The sequence below is a fragment of the Nymphalis io genome, chromosome 14 (assembly GCF_905147045.1).
Source record: "Nymphalis io chromosome 14, ilAglIoxx1.1, whole genome shotgun sequence".
NCBI lineage: Eukaryota > Metazoa > Arthropoda > Insecta > Lepidoptera > Nymphalidae > Nymphalis > Nymphalis io.
In genome coordinates, this window is record NC_065901.1 from 1,109,599 (window position 1) to 1,122,659 (window position 13,061).

The window sequence follows — 13,061 nt, forward strand, 5'->3', positions numbered from 1 at the left end:
GAATCTTTAATGACGCATCGGTCTGATATAAATATTTATTTAGTAAATTACCAATTGAACCGATCATTAAGCTGGCAAATAAATTTCCTGCATTATTCGTTTTTAGAATAAAAATACCAAAGATGTTTTTAACTTGGCCTGTTAAATTTTAAATTTCGTGTAAAAACACATTGGAAAATTACTCGACAAATTCGACTATGTAGATAATACAAAAGCGTTGAGTTAGCGTAATGCGATTCTCATGTTGGATTAGTAATAGTAATTTATTTTTATTTATGGTAATTAAATTGGTGGAAAGGAGTTACTAATGGAATCCTTCCCGGTTCGTTTTAGTAGAATCTGCACCCGGAACCGATGGTATCTTTAAATTTAATCTGATCCTGTAACATGACGATTCGAAAGTGCTTATACGAAGGCTCAGTTCACTCAATTATATCATTCAAATAAAGAATATTTAAGTTTTTTGTTTTTTTAAAAAGTATTCTCGAAAGTAAAAAAATTTCTTTTCAGAGATTTACATTAAATCCGTTTAAATTATTTTAATATCTAGTATTATTTATTTTAGTATCTGTAAATATCCTAATTTTTCCAAGTTTTGCAGCTTATTCCACCATGCTGCTCCAAAGTGAGTCGGTGGATACACATATGGCAGAATTTCAGTGAATTTTCTTCACTGTCGAATAGGATATGCACTGTAAATACAATTTACTGGGTGTGTGAGTTTGAACCTTAATAACTGATTAACATCTACGCGTTCCTACCTGTTATTTCGGTTCAATTTTAATATCTGCCAAGTGTAAATAATTTTAAATGACACACGGTTCTATGTAACGACTTCAGTTTAAAACATTTCGTACGACTTAAACTCACTTCGCAGGTGTTGCGTAAATTTCATTTATATTTCGTATTCGTGTGTGTATGTGTGTGTATTTTTAACTTTTTAACGTATTACATTGCAGCAGTTTATGGACGTGTTGTAATCTTCAATCGGAGTTTTCGAAAGGCAAACTCTAGACTAAATGTTAGGTCTCGCAATATTGTAATAGAATTTTACATTATTAATACACTTTGTAGGTACTTGGTTTGGTTTATATAAGCGGCCAATTTAACTTGTTCCTTGTATAATGTGTTTTATTCAATTTGTTGACGCTGTTGGTGAAATGCTACTTCTCTTTTGTAGTTTTTAGTCATAATTACTGTAAACCAATTGATTCATTAGAACTGGTAGAGTTTTGTGGTTTTACCGCCACTGTTATTTTATTAGGATGTTAATTAGGATTAACTAATAGTATTGTCAGACAATTACGGGACGGTGACTGAGCGTGAGCGGTTGTTATGTACTAGTTAATATGGAATACGTCATACAGCGCCGTCACGCTCGGCGGGCCACTTCGCGCCATCTGTTTGACTAATAAAAATATGTCCTCTAAACCGATTTCGGCCATTGCGGTCAATCTCAAGAGAGATTAACTACACAGCAGATATTATAGTGCTCAAGTGTGTGCGCAAACACAGGTGCACTCTCTACTCCCTTACTCTCATTAAAAGATCTCGGAAAGAGTTCAATCGCAGGACCAACGGCTTTACGTGCTTTCCGAGGCACGGGAGTGTATACACTTCCAACTTCCAGACTCCGGGCTGCTACTGAGAATTTTCTGACAGAAAAAAGAAAAACTACTGAACCGAATTTGATGAAATTTGGTATGAAGTAAAGTTGAACCTCAAACAAGGACGTCGGTTACCTTTTTTATGACAAACCATTGATAGCCATTTACAGTCATTAAGATAAACAGTAATTATTTACAGATTTTATTTATTCTTCCTCGAATGTTGATTTTTATTAAAATTTATGTTGTAAGTGAAATTACTTGATATTTCATATTTTGTTTCCGTTGGGTAATTGTTTTATACGCTCGTGGCGCGTTCTATTCGTTTTTGATTACGCATTTGCGTGACTTGGCCCCCTTGAGGCTGATGATTTGTATTTAGCCGGCTCGAGGACCTAGTGGTCATAACTGTGTATATCTGTTCAAACATAGCATTCTCTACTCCTTCTTTTTCATAATCAGATAAACCAAGGCGTTCGACCAACAGCTTTACTTTTCGAGGCCCGACAGTGTCATCACCAATTTTTTTTTAATAACAATAATATGCTGGGACATTTTTCACACACTGCCATCTGATCCCAAATTAGGCTTGTACAGAGCTTGTACTTGAACCAGACAATATTTTTTTTATATAGAATAGGAAGGCGGGCGAGCATATGGGCCACCTGATGGGAAGTGGTCACCAAACGCCCTTAGACATTGGCATTGTAAGAAATGTCAACCATCGCTTATACAGCCAATGCGCCACCAACCTTGGGAACTAAGATTTTATGTCCCTTGTGCCTGTAATTACACTGGCTCACTCACCCTTCAAACCGGAACACAACAATAACAAGTACTGCTGTTTTGCGGTAGAATATCTGATGAGTGGGTGGTACCTAACCATACGAGCTTGCACAAAGCTCTACCACCAGTAAGATTTACTACATATACTATTTTTCTTTTGTAAATACATACTTATATAGATAATTACACCCAGACTCAGGACAAACAGACATGCTCATGCACACAAATATCTGTCCTGGGTGGGAATCGAACCCACAAAATTCGACGTAAAAGGCAAGCATCCACCAACCACGCCAACTGGCTCGTCAACTCCGGTTTTTGTAACTCCGGTCCGCTATTGAGATATTTTCGAACCCGGAACATCTGTTCTTGCAGTCATATAAGCTAGCTACCAGACTAACTAGTCACTAAGATCATTTATAACAAACATTTGACCGCTATTAGCAGGGATTGGTCGAGTTGTTGTGATTAATATAACATGTAATAAAACCAGTTTGCAAACAATTCAGCACTTCCGTCTTCGTGCAGAAACTCGTTAAGAGCTGACAGCATTGTTAGTTTACGTGTTATTTGTAACGAATAGACAGAAATATTTACATTCCTTTGCGTTCGTTTTTCAAATGTTTTAGAATTTAACATTGTTTTTATTTTACACGTATAATAATAATTTATCGTCGTACAAATAAATGTTACAAAATAATCTTAAAATATAAAGTAAGTATGTACATATATGATTAAAGATTGTTATTAAAAATTAAGTATTCTTGGGCACGTACGAAGGATTTTGTTCTTTACCAAGAGTGAAACATCATTCTTTATGAGTTATTAAATAACTCGTGCTAATCATGTAATGACAGACATAAAACTATGACTTCAAACCACTCGATACATTTCGATGCTATTTTAGTCATGATGAAAATATTGAAATGGGATATATTGAAATGATCATTTTCACTTTAAAATCTTTATAATGACGTCATGTAAATCGAATGTAATAAAACTAAAATGCAGCTTAGACGCTTTTTTTACATAACAAAGTCTGCAGATTGTGATCGCGAAAAAGCGACAAAAATCGGGTATGATTAATTTTACTAATAAAAAATATATTCTTATATATTTGAAATTAAATTTATAAATCCTGCATGCATTATATAATCCAGGCTTTATAATCTAAATAGGTTACATTGTATAGAATAATATGTCTTATTTACATCGTATATAATTATATAAGTATGCAAATATCAAGGAAGTCGATTTTGAAATCGCTTCTAAATGTGGTATTGAATTTAAACTGTGCAAGTTTGATGTATATCTATTTATAAATAAAATACTGACTGACTGACTGAAAAATCAATCCATAGCTCAAATTATAAAGAAAGTTAACTCGACAGATTTTTTTTTTTAATTTAACCCCTAGTTGCTAGAAAATTGAACCCTTAGAAGCTAGTTGTGAAGGGAATGAAAGCTTTTAAAAAATTCTTCATTTTTGAAGAAAGAGCTGCGGAGAGAACTTGAACATCAGCACGAGGTTTTATTACTCGTATTATAAAGTAACGTTAAAGTTATAATATCGAGTATGAATAGCAGAATTAATAAATATTTCGTAATAAAAGTAACAAGCGTGAATACCACAGTGAATACAAATTTTAATCTTAAAGCTAATTATAGGCATAATTAGATCTTAAGTAAATTTATTAATATCGTCATCATCCCATTTATAACCCACTCACAAAGCACATCTATACATTTAGCGGTAGATTAGCTGAAATTGCAAAAAGCCCTACCACCAAGGTCACCACCGCCCCCAACACCAAAATCATGAAGAAATTCTCAGTAGCATTACCGTGCCTAGGAAAACCTTACTTTAACCTTCCTCGTGAATTACTTTGTCCATTTGGTAAAAAATTATGAAAATCTGTTTAGTAGATATCGAGATTATCGCGTTCAGACAGACAGACGCGGCGAGGGGACTTTTATTTATATATACTGATAACACCTCTGTTAATAATGTGATTATAACATAGAAAAGGAACATATTTAAATCTTGATAGGTATTTATGTAATTCATAAATTATCAATTAGTATGTAAAGGTCACGGTTTCGTTTCGCAACCTCGGAGTCAGCGTGTTCGTTGCTAAGTATTGAAATGTAGTTGAAAGTGAATGTGAGCCGCACGTGACGTCGGCTTAAAGTGTTTAAACTGATCTCAGGTTATTCAAAGGACGGACGTTTGGACTGGCGGAGATAGCTTTTTTTTTCGGTTGTAATGTGTATGTAGTGCTGTGTAGTGTTACAATGTGTGTAATTGTGAAAGTTGAGTGATTATACGTTTGTGAAAAGAATAACAAATACTTTTAAGGTAATTTTTCAATAACTATATTATATACTTAATGTAGATATATAATTTATATTATTGTAGGAAGTTTTCATATGTTATTAATCTTTGAATGATGAATTAACTTTCAAAACAGTTCATGTTTAGATGTTCCTTTATTTTTTTTTTATAAATTATTGTGTTTGTATTTGTATTTTCATGTCATTATTTTAAGTTAAATATATACATACGCTGCGTTTTTTTTAAATATTTGTTAATTATTATTATTGCGCATGCGTGCTATGTCCTGTTTTAACTTTAGTGAAAGTATAATAAGGACCGACGGTCTGACGTTACACTTCAATTCAATATTTTTAATACAATATACAGTAAAGACAAATATTATTTCTAATTCAATTTATTGTAGTGAATGTCGATTTTTATGACTATCGTTTCAAATGTATTAAAATCAATTAATGAATGCTCGCAGTATTTTCTTAATATAAATATATAGTATTAAATTTAATTATTTAAATTGATTTATGTTATGTTATGTTAATGTTATTTCTTATTCAATTTATAGTATTGAATATCAATTCGAGCCGGTTGGCGTGGTTGGTAGATACTTGCCTTTTCACGCCGAAGGTTGTAGGTTCGATTCCCACCCAGGACAAACATTTGTGTGCATGAACATGTCTGTTTGTCCTGAGTCTGGGTGTAATTATCTATATAAGTATGTATTTACAAAAGAAAAGTAGTATATGTAGTATATCAGTTGTCTGGTTTTCATAGCACAAGCTTTGTACAAGCTTAATTTGGGATCAGATGGCCGTGTGTGAAAAATGTCCCAGGATATTATTATTATTATTAATTTGTATGACTGTATGGTCGCAATTAATGTGAAGCGAATTAATAATAATAATAAAGTCCTCCAGACCGCTTTCGGCCACGGCGGCCAATCTCAAGAGAGATTAGCCAACTACCCAGGAGATATTATAGTGCACAAGTGTGTGCGCAAGCACAGGTGCACTCTCTATTCCCTAACTCTTATAATCCGATGGGACGGCAATCCGACACGACCGGAAAGAGTTTAGGCGCAGGACCAACGGCTTTACGTGCTTTCCGAGGCACGGGAGTGAAAACACTTCCAACTTCCAGACTCCGGGCTGCTACTGAAAATTTTCTGACAGAAAAACCCAATAACTTTTTATTGGCCCGACCTGGGAATTGAACCCAGGACCTCCGGGTCCGCGGCCTTACATTAAACCACTAGACCAACGAGGCAGTCATAAGCGAATTAAAAGTCATAAGCGAATTAATACGAATACTATTTTATTAATATAATCAATATATTAAATTAATTTACTTATAAAAGTTTGCTCTCAAACTGAGTTATTATTAACACGTTACTCAGACAAATCAGCATGAGTTTCGTTGCTTATAAATATATATTTATTAAATTTATAGAAACTTAAATTAAGTACATAATATAAAAATATTTGTTCATCTATGTTTTAAAGTTCAGACAACAAAATAATTAAACATGTAAATATTTATAACGAACGTTACTCTTATATATTAAATGGCTTCGTACAGTGCTGGTACCTTTAAGTGCCTGATGCTATAAACTAATCGTTGCCCATTAAGCTTGAAACAAAAGCTTGCGGCTATTGGGGAACGGACGAGCTGTAATTAACCGAATATGATATTTTTTTAGCTTAATTATTCAAGTTAACAATATGACTCAAGTTACTCTAATACAAATTGAAACGATAGATGAAGATTGAAATTATAAAACACACTTTCTCATCTCAAGACAGACTAAGTGTCTGTCTTGAGATTTCCACGTTTCGAGATGGGTTAGTATGATCCCATTTGCAGGATACCATATCGTAGAAACCTTATATAAATATTTTGATAGCAGAAAATGTAAGGAATTTCTAATATATAACACTAATATAATTTAAATTTAGTAGTTAATTTGATACTTTGGATCGATTCGAAAGATTATATGAGTAATAAAAATAAATGCGTATTTTAATCCAAGCAAAGATTAATGAATTTTCAAGTGTTTATGTTTGTAATTCATCATCGTGTTGTTCATTCATGTTACGGAAGATAATTAGCTATATCTGAATCTATCAAGTATTGGTATTAGGGCGGTGGATAAATCTCGAAACCAGCTCAAAAATTCAATTATATTTATTAATAAAATTAAAGCTTTGTAATCTATTGAGTCAGCTATACGTGATGAACGTACGTGTTTTGTTCATACGTGTATTCCTTAGGTTGTTTATTTAAAGCCGTAGACTTAAATTTTATCGTAATATGACTTACGACGAACAAGAACACACGGAACGCCTCGGATACAATATTCGGGCTGGAGTCCAAACTATCGTGCCAATTCTAGAACATGCCCCTTGAAATCCCATTAATAAAAGGCTTCAGCAGTCAGCTTTTGTAACAACAATTCACCTCTATATCCAAACTGCTCTCGTGTTATAAATGCAGAAGTGTGTTTGTTGGTATGTTCTACGTAAATCCCTTTCTTTGATATCTTTTAAGTCTTGCCAAGTTGTTTGTTTTTAACGGCTTTCTTTGGTGCGTTTGTTAAACTGAGTACGTTTTAGACAAGGTCGAGTATGTTTAAGCGATTGCTAACGTGTTTGTAAGAACGTAATTCTGTTGGACTTGCGTCTGAACTAGCCTCGAACGTTGGATTGGCGTCCCATTGGATTATGTGAATGAAGTAATAGAGTGTGTTTATTATATTATGCACACACTTAAATACTATAATATCTTCTGTGCAGTCGGTTAATCTCCGTTAATAATGCGTGACGTGACTGAAATCGACCTGGAGGACGTCATTTTGTTTGTCAAACTACATCTCTATATTTAATATAACATACGATAATACAATACAGCTTTTGAAACGTTGTTTGTCGAAAGATTAACTAATTCGACTTTAATCTGTGTTGATAGAAGACTTTATAATAAGTACATTTTTTTTAAATGTATTTTAAACTCTAGTAATAGATGTTTTTTAGGAATTACTAATATTCGTATTTATTTATGTGGGACTAACAATAGCCCAAGGAACCACGATCGAACAAGCGACTTTCATATCCATAGTTGGCCCAAACCATTGCGCTTTCGGCACTTAAACACTTATGTCGCTAGTAAACGTAATAAAAAAGTGAAGTGATTGAATTAAAAAATGCTTAAAATATTGCTTCTTTAAATTGATTGATGACAAAGTATGTCCTTTTAAAAACATATTAAAAAAATATCTATCAATATTTTTCATTAACCTAGAAGCACATCGTGGACATTACAAAATGTATACTCATAGTTTGTTAGTTTGAGGTTAAACAAGTAATTTAGTAAAATGTACAGCGCAGTATCAACACGCGATCGCGACTTTAAGCAAATGTTATAACAGATTATGAATAAATTCGCCGCTGCCCGAGGAATTACCAATTCAATAAAGTCAACTCACGCAACCTAACATGCACTGGGAATAGGCTGGTCTACTGTATCCGTAGACATCATGTAAAGTGGTACTTTTACTTAACATAGACTTGAAACTGATGGTCCATACTGCGCACTAAAGTACACAAAAGGAAGTCGTTGCTTTTACTTTTATTTATATTTTGGGTTGAAGAACTCTAAAGGTTTTGTGTACAGAGGCCTCGCCTTCGCCTCAGAGGCACAAATGCCGAACTGCAATTTTGTGTATAGATATCAAAACCTCATATGCGCTGCGCCGACGTTAAGCCGTAAGTAATCGCTGATAATTGTGGTAAAATTTTCAAAAAAAAGGTTGATTTCTAACCCACTAATACCGGATCGGATCATCAAATACATTATCATATATGTTTTAACCTGACAAGAAGACATGGATGATTTCCATATTATTGTAATGTTGTTTTAGTAGTTTCCTTTACGTAGTGCTTTTGAATCATGAACTGGCGTTCCAGCGAAACCTGCATGAATCTAATTACACTGAAACTCTGCCACATGTGTATCCACCAACCCGCATTAGAGCAGCTTGGTGGAATAACCTTCAAATCTTCTTAATAAAGCAAAAGGAGGCCCAGCGGTGAAATATTCACAGGCTGTTAATTTTTACTTTTTACGTCTTAATAATTAAAAATGATAGGCACAATATCACGGATAATTTATTCGCTTATACTTCAATGTCGTTCGTTAAACTCCGAGTAATTATCTGTTACGGTAAAAACACAATGTAACTGTTTGGAAAAAAACCATTCTTAATGAGTTTTTGAATTGCCATAATTTATTAAACTAAACGATTAAAAGTATAATTATAATATATTAATATTCAGCTTTTCTATAATGAAGAACGACTTCAGAAATTTCCGATGGGAACGAATGTGCCTAAAATTGAATAAAATGTAATTAAAAACTCAACAATGTTCAGTTCCAATGAAATTGGAAACTTCGTTGCTATCCGTAAAATATACATCACAATTGGTTCGTGAAGAATGAGAATGGTCAAACATACGCACATAATTAAAAAATAATATATCTGTTACAAAAAGATAAGTTTCCTTTGATAAGATTAGAATTGATTAATTATTAACTGGTTGATTCTATTTAGTTAAACGGTGCTGTCTTCTTCTTGAGGAAGTCAAATCAATGTCGAAGGAACGACATAAATAATTGCTTAAGAAAACATTGTTTGTGAAACTTGACATACTATGCGGAATATATTTTTTGTCAGTAAAACTGAATGTAAAGTACGAAAATTGTCGTATTCGAGGATCTTGTTAAAAGTTTTAACGAAATAAAAAAAATAAAAATGCGAAAAAGAATGCCTATTGTCGTTTCGCAAAATATATTCAAAGTTTGTCTTGAAGGTAGCATCCCGAACTATGCGGGTCGCTGTGAGGGATGCTCGGAGAATGTTTTCAAAAAGATCACATTTGATGGTGTCCTAAAATAGCGTCGACCCTAAACTTAAAAGAATGTCTCATTAAACGTCAAATCGGGTAGTTCGGTCCCTTTCGTAACAACCCTTAACGTATCTGATCACACAAAGTGATTTTCTCATAAATTGAACGGCGCTCTTCATAAATATTGGATATGTTTGAGTTACGTCGTCCGAACGCTTTCCATCCGCTCGTTTGGTATTAGGAGTCTAAACTATTCCTTGAACATTTATTTGTGTCACCTTATCTTTATTCATCAAAGGATGCTGAAGAAATTATACACCATTGATCCTGATTTTTATTTTCAAATATCCTTACACAAAGTTTGCCTCAAAGAAATCGTTCATAAGCGAAAAGGCTGCCTTGTATGCTGAACATATTTTTGTGTTTCTTTTATTGCCATTTTCAAACACATTTGAGTGTTCATAAATTAATTTTTTTGATACATAAAAATAACGAGAAATTAAATGTAGGTTGTCCAATAATACAAATAATCTTCATTGTATACTAATAAAACTTTTACATAGAATGCAGTCTAGGGTGATGTGTGGCATTGGATAATGGGCGGCATTATCGCTAGGACAGCGATTTCCTGTAATTAAGACTTAATTACAGGAAAGAAAAAGAACGGTAATGTACGTGTTGATATGCTTATGTACATCTTACATATGTATGTATGTTAAGTTTATAGAGAAACGGATTTCGGCCATTGCGACAATTTTCAAACGAGGCTAGCCAATTAGCCGATTACGTATGAAATGTTATAGTTTACAAGTATACGCATAAATACAATTGCATTCTCTATTCTTTCACACTTATAATGCGATTGGGATAAGGAACGATAGGTAAGGCGCAGCACCAACAGCTTTACGTGGTTTTCGAGGCACGGGATTGTACTCTAGACAGAAAAACGGAACTTTTTAGTGGGCTGACCCAGGATTTAAGGACCTCGGAATATAGGACATTATAAGCTAACCGCTAGAACAACGAGGCAGTCAAAAATAATATGTAATTAAATGACCTAAAGCAAGTATTTTTTATCGTAACGAATTGTGGGTAATTAACATTTTTATCACAATTTTAGAGGGTTTCGTCGGATTAAGTTTGAATTTCGAACGGGGTCACCGCGTTATTGGTATCGTGTTCACATGCAATCGGCCAGCACTGATTTGAATGTGAAACTAAAGTTAGCAATCGAATTATTCCAATTCTCTCGAAAATAATACTAGTTATTGCATTATATATCTACATAATTTACAATGACACTCATACGATTTTTTTTAAATTGATTTATTTTATTAGGCTATGGAGCATTGACATTTACAATTATAATCATTTTTATTGTTTATCAATTTATTCCCACGGTAGTGATTTGGTGAGCAAGGAGGTTAATAAGAAGCGCGACTATGCGATTGCCTTTACAATTGATTCTATATAGTGTTTTGAAAAGGAAACGCGACATTATGAGAATTAGACGAATAAGGCTGACTGAACATTGTTAAGTAAATTACTCCCATAGAATAGTTTTTCAAAATAATTCATATAAAGGCTATTACGAATTTTCTTATATCGAGTGAAAATTTCTTTTCTTGGTAAAATATATAAAAACTATATGATGACTATATGTATCGAATTGATGCAAAACACTAAGTAATGAGTTTGTCGTTTTGTTCATTGTCGCTGGTTGTTTTACACTTAATTTTTCATCAAAAAAATCTTTTAAAACTACGCTCCAATAGAGCTTATATAAAGTCGATTTAGAATTTTTAATGTCATCTTACAAATAAAAATACGACTATAGTTTAATCTTTATTGTAAATAAAATATAAATCAGCTAAGACTTTAGTTTCTTTCTTCAAACTCCTTTATTCAATTATAACAGTAAATTCTCTCAACTGATTGGACCTTCAAGATGCTGCCAAGACCCACATTGCTCCCAACCTAGCACGTAGTAACAAGACGTTTCCAAGTAGAAACTTCAACATTTGACCACGAGATCGCACGTCCCGACGCTTAAGCATTTAAGAGCTCTCGTTACAAGTCGCTTTGCTATTATTAACCTTTATACATCGGCCTTTGTGCCGTAAGTCAACTAGAATTGATCGTTTAATCATCTTATTCATGTTTGCACTAATAATGCATTAATAATATTATGCCCTCCATCGAAAACATTTGTGTTACCACCAGCAAATATATTTGTTCAACGAATCTCGAAACGTTTTGACCTTTAGGAGTATTTGAAAAAGAACGCGTGCAATATATTCGCCGTCACTTTTGCGTCACATTTTTTGAAATATAATACGTATAGAAATGTTGCACCGAATTCCTATCTTGAAATTTTTCTCTCATCGTATCTACTAAAGTTTTATTCAAAAAAGTTTTAATACGTGATTATATTGTCACATTTTTTAAGCGATTTCGTATAAGACAATACTACTGCGATGATATTTGATATTTATATCATCATCATCATATCAGCCGAAAGACGTCCACTGCTGGACAAAGGTCTCCCTCAAGGATTTCCACGTTGGGCGATCTTGCGCTGCCCGCATCCAACGGCTTCCCGCGACTCGTTCTAAGTCGTCGGTCCACCTTGTAGGGGGCCTGCCCACGCTGCGTCTTCCGGTTCGTGGTCGCCACTCGAGAACCTTAATAATATTTATATATATATTTATATATCTGATGTTAGTTGATGAGTTTCTTTGATTTTGGGATGGACTAGAATGATCATAGGATGGGTCTCCGGGTTCTTCGCGTTCGTGTATGCTTCACGCAATAATTCTCATTGTTCCCATAAAGTGATCTCACAAAGGGTATTTGCATTCTCTGAATTATTCGTATAACTTAGTTGTTATTGAGTAATTAATATTAAATTACTGAGTATATCTTTGTTTCAAACACGACGAGCTATTCGTTCCGGTTTCTTGCGGGATAATTATGGGTTCCACTGGTACATAACTTTAAACAATAAAATAATCAATATCATATAATCTATCGATATAAATCGAATAAAATCAAAATATACTATAATCAAGTGGGCTTTTGGAAGCACTTTGGAATCTTTTGATTATATTGTATTATTGGCTTGGCTTGAGCCGAGATGGCCTAGTGGTTAGAACGCGTGAATCTTAACCGATGATCATGGGTTCAAGCCCAGGCAAGCACCACTGAATTTTCACGTGCTTAATTTGTGTTTATAATTCATCTCGTGCTTGACGGTGACGGAAAACATCGTGAGGAAACCTGCATGTGTCTAATTTCATTGAAATTCTGCCACATGTGTATTCTACCAACCCGCATTGGAGCAGCGTGATGGAATAAGCTTCAAACCTTCTCTTCAAAAGGGAGAGGAGGCCTTAGCTCAGCAGTAGGACATTAACAGGCTGTTACTGTTACTTA

At 33.8% G+C, this 13,061-nt stretch overlaps 1 protein-coding gene and 1 long non-coding RNA gene across 8 annotated transcripts in view; both read left to right on the top strand.

The window, feature by feature from the left end:
* The window catches only part of LOC126773458 (uncharacterized), a 417,434-nt gene that overhangs the window by 61,980 nt on the left and 342,393 nt on the right, over positions 1-13,061 (top strand). The gene's annotated exons all lie outside the window — the stretch shown is intronic.
* LOC126773327 (furin-like protease 2) overlaps positions 1-13,061 on the top strand; it is a 255,204-nt gene that overhangs the window by 42,574 nt on the left and 199,569 nt on the right. Inside the window, exon 1 of one of the 7 annotated variants that reach the window (XM_050494170.1) lies at positions 4,643-4,752. The exons of the other annotated variants lie outside the window; for them this stretch is intronic. The gene's annotated coding sequence lies outside the window, so the exon portion shown is untranslated. Of the gene's footprint in view, positions 1-4,642; positions 4,753-13,061 lie in introns of those variants that run through there. 7 annotated transcript variants of the gene reach the window in all.